The sequence below is a fragment of the Chrysoperla carnea genome (assembly GCF_905475395.1).
Source record: "Chrysoperla carnea chromosome X unlocalized genomic scaffold, inChrCarn1.1 SUPER_X_unloc_3, whole genome shotgun sequence".
NCBI lineage: Eukaryota > Metazoa > Arthropoda > Insecta > Neuroptera > Chrysopidae > Chrysoperla > Chrysoperla carnea.
In genome coordinates, this window is record NW_025408156.1 from 69,790 (window position 1) to 78,957 (window position 9,168).

Sequence of the window (9,168 nt, forward strand, 5' to 3'; positions counted from 1 at the left end):
AATTATAAAGTGGATTCTGATAAAATTTCACCATTTATTAAAAAATATTTAAAAGCTGCTGTAACTGAGGGAGCCTTGGTACAAACTAAAGGTAAAGGTGCATCTGGTTCATTCAAATTGGCTGCTTCCGCTTCATCTAATTCTTCAGCTAAATCAAAAGTATCCAAAAAAGAAAGTGGAGGAAAAGGTTCAGCAAAGAGTGCTAAAAGTAAACGGGCACCAAAAGAAAAGAAAGCCACAACTACATCATTGGCAGCCAAAAAGCCTAAAGCAAAAAAAGCGACTCCATCATCATCAACTGCTGCTAAAAAAGTTACTGCAAAATCATCAGCGGCATCAAAAAAAGCACCAGTTAAAGCAAAACCAGCAAAAAGTACAAAATCCGCTGCCAAAAGTAGCCCTGCTCGTAAACCGAAAGCACCAAAAGCTAAGAAAGCTTCTGTTGCCAAATCATCTCCTACAAAAATTAAAAAAGCAGCACCAAAAAAGAAATGATCTGTTACTTTAATAATATATTGAAATATTTCATTATTTTTGCTAAAAAATGAAAATAACATAGGCCTTAATACAGGCCACAAATTAATATTTGATAAGAGTAAATTATTTTTTGTATAAATATTTTATAAAATAATAGTTAAGAAACATTTGCCACAGTCAGTACCACGGATGGGTGGCCACTTGAGAATACTGTGTGCGGTTGCATTTTTATTTAAAATATATGGTATAATAAATAAGTATATATTTAAATTGATTACTTCATTGAAAATTTTAATAATATACTTTAATATTAATGATATTTATGAAAAATATATATTTGTAAAAATTTTCATTTATTACTGGCAACAGCCATACCACGTTGAAAACACCGGTTCTCGTCCGATCACCGAAGTTAAGCAACATTGGGCACAGTCAGTACTTGGATGGGTGACCGCTTGGGAACACTGTGTGCGGTTGCCTTTTTATATTAAAAATATAAATTATTTTTCTTCTTTTCTTTTTTTTTACACACCATATATAAATATATGTTATTTAGAAATGTAAACCTTTTATATTATTCGTCAACAAATAAATATTATTTTTTGTATAAAATTTTATTGCATTTATAACTCATATCATGGTTACTTTAAAGCGAGAAGTTTTTTTAATATTTCAAATGAATATAAAATAATATAAATTTTATGAAATTTATTTATTTTTAGAAATAGCAATCGCTTATAATTATAACAAAATTTTAATAATGTTTAATTTTATTTCAATAATTTATATATATATATATATATATTTTTTAATAAAAATAATATACTCTTATTTAATAATATATGTTGGTCCTATATATAGGACCGAAAATATTTCTTATTTGTTTTTTTTTTTTTAAATTGTCATTTCAAACGCTTATGCACGTTCTCCACGAATACGTCTTGCCAATTGTATATCCTTAGGCATAATTGTAACACGCTTTGCATGAATTGCGCATAAATTGGTATCTTCAAATAAACCTACTAAATAGGCTTCACTAGCTTCTTGTAATGCCATAACAGCTGAACTTTGGAAACGTAAATCGGTTTTAAAATCTTGTGCAATTTCACGTACTAAACGTTGGAATGGTAATTTACGAATTAACAATTCAGTACTTTTTTGATAACGACGAATTTCTCGTAAAGCTACTGTACCAGGACGATATCTGTGTGGTTTTTTTACTCCACCAGTTGCTGGTGCACTTTTACGTGCAGCTTTCGTTGCTAATTGTTTTCTTGGTGCTTTACCACCAGTTGATTTACGTGCAGTTTGTTTGGTTCTAGCCATTTTCAAATAATAATGTTTTTACAAAAAAACACACAATTTTAAAAATTATATTCGACAATTTGATACTACAAAGTCAAATGTTTAAATGCGAAATAAATGTGTTGTATTTATATTTATATGAAATTTCAAAATTTTTGTTGTCATATCCTATTGGATAGCTATCAGAGTATGGACTAATCAAATTGTATAGGCGTGGCTTAAAAAATCTTTAATGCTTTATATAAAAAGGCACAATTGTACCGGCGCTCACATACATTACAATACTTGTGAGGTTAACACACGTGTTATCCGTTCGTTAAAATATTGTAAATAATTTTTTATTAAAATGACTGGCAGAGGAAAAGGTGGAAAGGGTCTTGGAAAAGGGGGTGCAAAACGTCATAGAAAAGTTTTGCGTGATAATATCCAAGGTATTACAAAACCTGCAATTCGTCGTTTAGCACGACGAGGTGGAGTAAAACGTATCTCTGGTTTAATTTATGAAGAAACACGTGGTGTACTTAAAGTATTCCTTGAAAATGTTATTCGGGATGCTGTTACATATACTGAACACGCAAAACGTAAAACAGTTACAGCTATGGATGTTGTATACGCATTAAAACGACAAGGTCGTACTTTGTATGGTTTTGGAGGTTAAGAAAATATAATAATTTACTTAAAATATTTAGTAAATTTATTAAAGAATATTTAATACATCCGATAAATTTAAACAGGCTTTCCTTTTTGGGAAGCCACTAATTTTATTTATATAAGAGTAAATAAATTTGTTAATAAATATAACATATTATATAATTTGTTTACAACAAATTATTTTGTTTATAACATACATTACCAAATATTTTTATTTATTTTTTTTTTTTTATTGTAATATATCTGCAATAATAAATTATAATTTGTATATTATCTATTTTATTTTACAATAACTTATTGAATTTTTGAAAAAATTTTATTATAAATTAATATACTATTATATTTTTTATATATACAAGTTAAGAGTAACAAGTATCGATAGGAGATTATCGAATTTATAACTAATAAAACATTTCGCCTTAATCAAAGAAAATAAAGATTTTGCTATACCATTTTTTATACTTTCAATAAATAATTTATTATTAAATTTTTATTATTTCATTTATTTTTTAAAATTATTAAAAATATTTTTCTAATAATTATAAGCGTACATAAACAAGTAGTAAATGTAAAATGAAAATAATAAAGGTAATGTAATGCATTTGCATTACACTGATTTACGATATATATTCCGCGATATCCTTTATTATATTTAAAATTAATAATATTGATATACTAATAATAGATATATTCAAGCTATTAATATATAAAATTTTATATTAAATATGATATTAATAATTGTTTATTTTATTTTTTTGTATATATAAAAATAATTTACTCTTATTTAAAAAATTTGATGGCTCTCTTAAAAAGAGAGCCATTTTTATATGTTGATGTATTTTTATGTTATCAATTAAATAATATTTTCGATTTATTTATTTTGAACTTGTATATTTTGTAACAGCTTTAGTACCTTCACTAACAGCGTGCTTTGCCAATTCACCAGGTAATAATAATCGAACTGCGGTTTGAATTTCCCGACTTGTGATTGTTGAACGTTTATTATAATGTGCTAAACGTGATGCTTCAGCAGCAATACGTTCAAAAATATCATTAACAAAACTGTTCATGATACTCATAGCTTTACTAGAGATACCAGTATCAGGATGCACTTGTTTTAATACTTTGTAAATGTAAATTGCATATGATTCCTTGCGCTTCCTCTTCTTTTTCTTATCACTCTTTGATATATTTTTTTGAGCTTTGCCAGCTTTTTTTGCTGCTTTTCCACTTGTTTTTGGTGGCATTGTTACAAACAATTAATATACACAGATAGTTACAGAACACCAGTCAGTATATGTATGAGCGTGTCGTGTATACAACTAGCGTATTATATACGCGAAGATGGATATAACAATAAAAATGAATACTACTCTCTGATTGGCTGAAAATAATACTATAAGGTGATTGGTTTATTTTTAAAGTTTTATATTTTATAAATATTATAAATTAAAATACCCAAATAACATTTTAAACATTTATGTTACAATCCCCGTAACGTACACATCTGTGTGATTATATTTACAAAAAAAAATATTAATTAAATAAATTTATTCGCTATGTCTGGACGAGGTAAAGGTGGTAAAGTAAAGGGAAAGGCAAAGTCAAGATCAAGCCGAGCAGGATTACAATTTCCTGTTGGAAGAATTCACAGATTATTACGAAAAGGAAATTATGCTGAACGAGTAGGTGCTGGTGCCCCAGTATATTTGGCTGCTGTTATGGAATATTTGGCTGCAGAAGTTCTCGAGTTAGCTGGTAATGCTGCCCGTGATAACAAAAAAACACGTATCATTCCACGTCATTTACAATTGGCAATTCGTAATGATGAAGAATTAAATAAATTATTATCTGGTGTAACAATTGCTCAAGGTGGTGTATTACCAAACATTCAAGCAGTGTTATTACCAAAGAAAACTGAAAAGAAAGCATAAATTAAAAACATTGCATTAATTTTTATAATAATAATACATCGATCATAGGCCTTTTAATAAAAGGCCACAAATTTATTTAAAATAAGAGTAAAAATTATTTTTATAAATAATATATTATAATATTTTTTTAAAGAATCAATTTAAATAATTATAAATTAATGATTCTTTTTTTTTTTTTCTTTTTTTATATGTTATTATGGAAATAATTCATCATATTATGATGACATTTAGGTAACATATTATAAGAATATTCATAAAATATTATCAAAATAATATTGTATTATGATGATATTTAGACAAAATATTATAAGAATATACACAAAATATTATCAAAATAATATCATTAGATAACAAAACTGTTCATGATACTCATACCTTTACTAGAGATAAAAGTATCAGGATGCACTTGTATTAATACATATTATCACAACATCACAAAATATTTTTTAAAAGGAAAAATTTTTTTAAAATTATTATAAAATTTGATTGAATTAAATTTCAATTTATTTTTTTAATAATTAAAGAAAAAAAAAAAAAAAAGCATATAAACTTTCTATTGAAAATGTTATTTTAAACTAGATGGCCAAGTGAACTTCGTTACACAAACAATATATGACGTATTCGTTATTTAAATAATCAGTATCCTTTGATATTATATCAATACGTTACTCTCTTCTTTTGATACATATTAATAAAATTTCAATTTATAAGATTTTATGTCAATTATATAAATAATATTATAAATTTTCTAAATACATAAGTTAAGTAACAAAAAATTTGAATAACAAGATAAATTTATATATTATGTTTTAATACTCGATACTATAATATATCGCATCCGTTACCAATTATTCGGTATCCTTTGATTTATACACAGAATGAACTAAAAATATATATCAAATTTATTTTATTTATTTATATATTTAATATTATTATTATTATTTTATATTACAAAGTTTCTTAACGAAGCTTACAATGATTTCTCATATCGTACTTAACAAAATTATTTAGATCATATAAAATTTAAATTGTTAAAAAATTTGTATATTTATTATTATTATTATTTATTTTTATTAAAATTACATAACATAAAATTAATAATATTTTAATAATTATATAAATTAATTCTTATTTAAAATAATCTTATATTAATCTCAACAAATACTCTAATAATATATTTTGTCATAAATTTTTTTATATTTAAAATAAATATTATAATATATAAATACTTATATCAGTATAAAATTTCTTTATATAATTATGAAAAAATTAATTTAATAGTTAATTATTGATATTAATGCATAAATAAAAGTATTTTCTAATGAAATATATTTTGTCAATGTTCGATTAACACATTTCATAATAATACGTTTTCATTATTGACAAAAAAAGTTTTTCTAAAAATGAAATCTTATACTATAATATATATATTTATATATTAAATTTTTTAATTATTTATATACTAATAATTTATAATAAATCGATATTAAATAAAAAATAAAAATATATACTTTTTAAGTTTACCTTAAAAATATTATTGTTTTGTATGATTGAAATAATTAATATTAAACTATGTTTATTAATAATTGTTAATAAAAAAATTAAATATATTTTAATTTATAAAATAAATATTATTATTAAATTTATAATTTATTATTTTATATATTATAGAAATTGAAAAAATAAATCATGTTTACTACGACAGTAAATTAGAAATACTATTTAATTTTTATGTGTTTTCTACATGGTACTTTGACTTACATAGGGACTTATATTATTGTGAATAATGATATAATTGAAAACCTTTATTTTTTATTTGATAGAATTATTATATTTTATCATTTAAATATTTATAATAAATACATTATTTTTATAAAGTAAAAAAATATGGCCGAAGAAAATTCTACAGCTGTTGCAGCAACTGCGGTTACTGCTGCTTCTACAACACCAACAAAAAAAGCAACAGCTTCTGGTGCTAAACGTACAAAACAACATTCAAAACCAACACATCCACGTACATCAGAAATGGTTGTTAACGCAATTAAAAATTTAAAAGAACGTGGTGGTTCATCATTACAAGCAATTAAAAAATATTTAGCTGCAAATTATAAAGTGGATTCTGATAAAATTTCACCATTTATTAAAAAATATTTAAAAGCTGCTGTAACTGAGGGAGCCTTGGTACAAACTAAAGGTAAAGGTGCATCTGGTTCATTCAAATTGGCTGCTTCCGCTTCATCTAATTCTTCAGCTAAATCAAAAGTATCCAAAAAAGAAAGTGGAGCAAAAGGTTCAGCAAAGAGTGCTAAAAGTAAACGGGCACCAAAAGAAAAGAAAGCCACAACTACATCATTGGCAGCCAAAAAGCCTAAAGCAAAAAAAGCGACTCCATCATCATCAACTGCTGCTAAAAAAGTTACTGCAAAATCATCAGCGGCATCAAAAAAAGCACCAGTTAAAGCAAAACCAGCAAAAAGTACAAAATCCGCTGCCAAAAGTAGCCCTGCTCGTAAACCGAAAGCACCAAAAGCTAAGAAAGCTTCTGTTGCCAAATCATCTCCTACAAAAATTAAAAAAGCAGCACCAAAAAAGAAATGATCTGTTACTTTAATAATATATTGAAATATTTCATTATTTTTGCTAAAAAATGAAAATAACATAGGCCTTAATACAGGCCACAAATTAATATTTGATAAGAGTAAATTATTTTTTGTATAAATATTTTATAAAATAATAGTTAAGAAACATTTGCCACAGTCAGTACCACGGATGGGTGGCCACTTGAGAATACTGTGTGCGGTTGCATTTTTATTTAAAATATATGGTATAATAAATAAGTATATATTTAAATTGATTACTTCATTGAAAATTTTAATAATATACTTTAATATTAATGATATTTATGAAAAATATATATTTGTAAAAATTTTCATTTATTACTGGCAACAGCCATACCACGTTGAAAACACCGGTTCTCGTCCGATCACCGAAGTTAAGCAACATTGGGCACAGTCAGTACTTGGATGGGTGACCGCTTGGGAACACTGTGTGCGGTTGCCTTTTTATATTAAAAATATAAATTATTTTTCTTCTTTTCTTTTTTTTTACACACCATATATAAATATATGTTATTTAGAAATGTAAACCTTTTATATTATTCGTCAACAAATAAATATTATTTTTTGTATAAAATTTTATTGCATTTATAACTCATATCATGGTTAATTTAAAGCGAGAAGTTTTTTTAATATTTCAAATGAATATAAAATAATATAAATTTTATGAAATTTATTTATTTTTAGAAATAGCAATCGCTTATAATTATAACAAAATTTTAATAATGTTTAATTTTATTTCAATAATTTATATATATATATATATATATATCTAATATATAAAATTCACGTGTCACAGTTTTCGTTGCCATACTCCTCCGAAACGGCTTGACCGATTTTGATGAAATTTTGTGTGCATATTGGGTAGGCCTGAGAATCGGCCAACATCTATTTTTCATCCCCCTAAATGTTAGGGGTAGTCCACCCCTAAATTTTTTTTTTTATTTTTTAGACAAAATTTTTAATTTCTCTTTTTTTATGATACAACATACAAAAATACATACAATCCTCAATTTTCACCCTTCTACGATCAACCCTTATTTTTTAATAGCCATTTTAGTAATTTAATCATTTTTCCTCTCCGGTCGAAAACTGATCAATCGTCATTTAATTAGTTATCCCCGCCAGATGTCTACAGGTGTCACTTCTGACCCAGTAAACAGCAAGGAGTAGGGATGAAAACGAAGCCGGTCCCCTTTCTTTCCTTCGAATTTCATAATCCGATGAAAATTATTAACGTGATTTTTAAAGCAACGGGTGTTATGTATTTAATATATATATTAGAAGTGTATGTCAATAGAAATATTTTGAGTTTAAAGCAACGGGTGTTATGTATTTAATATATATATTAGAAGTGTATGTCAATAGAAATATTTTGAGTTTAAAGCAACGGGTGTTATGTATTTAATATATATATTAGAAGTGTATGTCAATAGAAATATTTTGAGTTTAAAGCAACGGGTGTTATGTATTTAATATATGTATTAGAAGTGTATGTCAATAAAAATACTTTGAGTTTAAAGCAACGGGTTTTATGTATTTAATATATATATGGAAATTATTTATATGGCAAAACAACGTTTGCCGGGTCAGCTAGTTTTTTAATAAAAATAATATACTCTTATTTAATAATATATGTTGGTCCTATATATAGGACCGAAAATATTTCTTATTTGTTTTTTTTTTTTTAAATTGTCATTTAAAACGCTTATGCACGTTCTCCACGAATACGTCTTGCCAATTGTATATCCTTAGGCATAATTGTAACACGCTTTGCATGAATTGCGCATAAATTGGTATCTTCAAATAAACCTACTAAATAGGCTTCACTAGCTTCTTGTAATGCCATAACAGCTGAACTTTGGAAACGTAAATCGGTTTTAAAATCTTGTGCAATTTCACGTACTAAACGTTGGAATGGTAATTTACGAATTAACAATTCAGTACTTTTTTGATAACGACGAATTTCTCGTAAAGCTACTGTACCAGGACGATATCTGTGTGGTTTTTTTACTCCACCAGTTGCTGGTGCACTTTTACGTGCAGCTTTCGTTGCTAATTGTTTTCTTGGTGCTTTACCACCAGTTGATTTACGTGCAGTTTGCTTGGTTCTAGCCATTTTCAAATAATAATGTTTTTACAAAAAAACACACAATTTTTAAAATTATATTCGACAATTTGATACT

The 9,168-nt window shown here is 25.7% G+C and overlaps 2 non-coding genes across 2 annotated transcripts; both read left to right on the forward strand.

Annotated features, from left to right (window-relative positions):
- Nucleotides 1–838: 838 nt before the first annotated feature.
- Nucleotides 839–957, forward strand: LOC123304206. Its single transcript, XR_006536249.1, has one exon. It is a non-coding gene; the product is annotated as a 5S ribosomal RNA (ribosomal RNA).
- Nucleotides 958–7,308: 6,351 nt separating this feature from the next.
- On the forward strand, nucleotides 7,309–7,427 carry LOC123304207. Its single transcript, XR_006536250.1, has one exon. It is a non-coding gene; the product is annotated as a 5S ribosomal RNA (ribosomal RNA).
- Nucleotides 7,428–9,168: the final 1,741 nt, after the last annotated feature.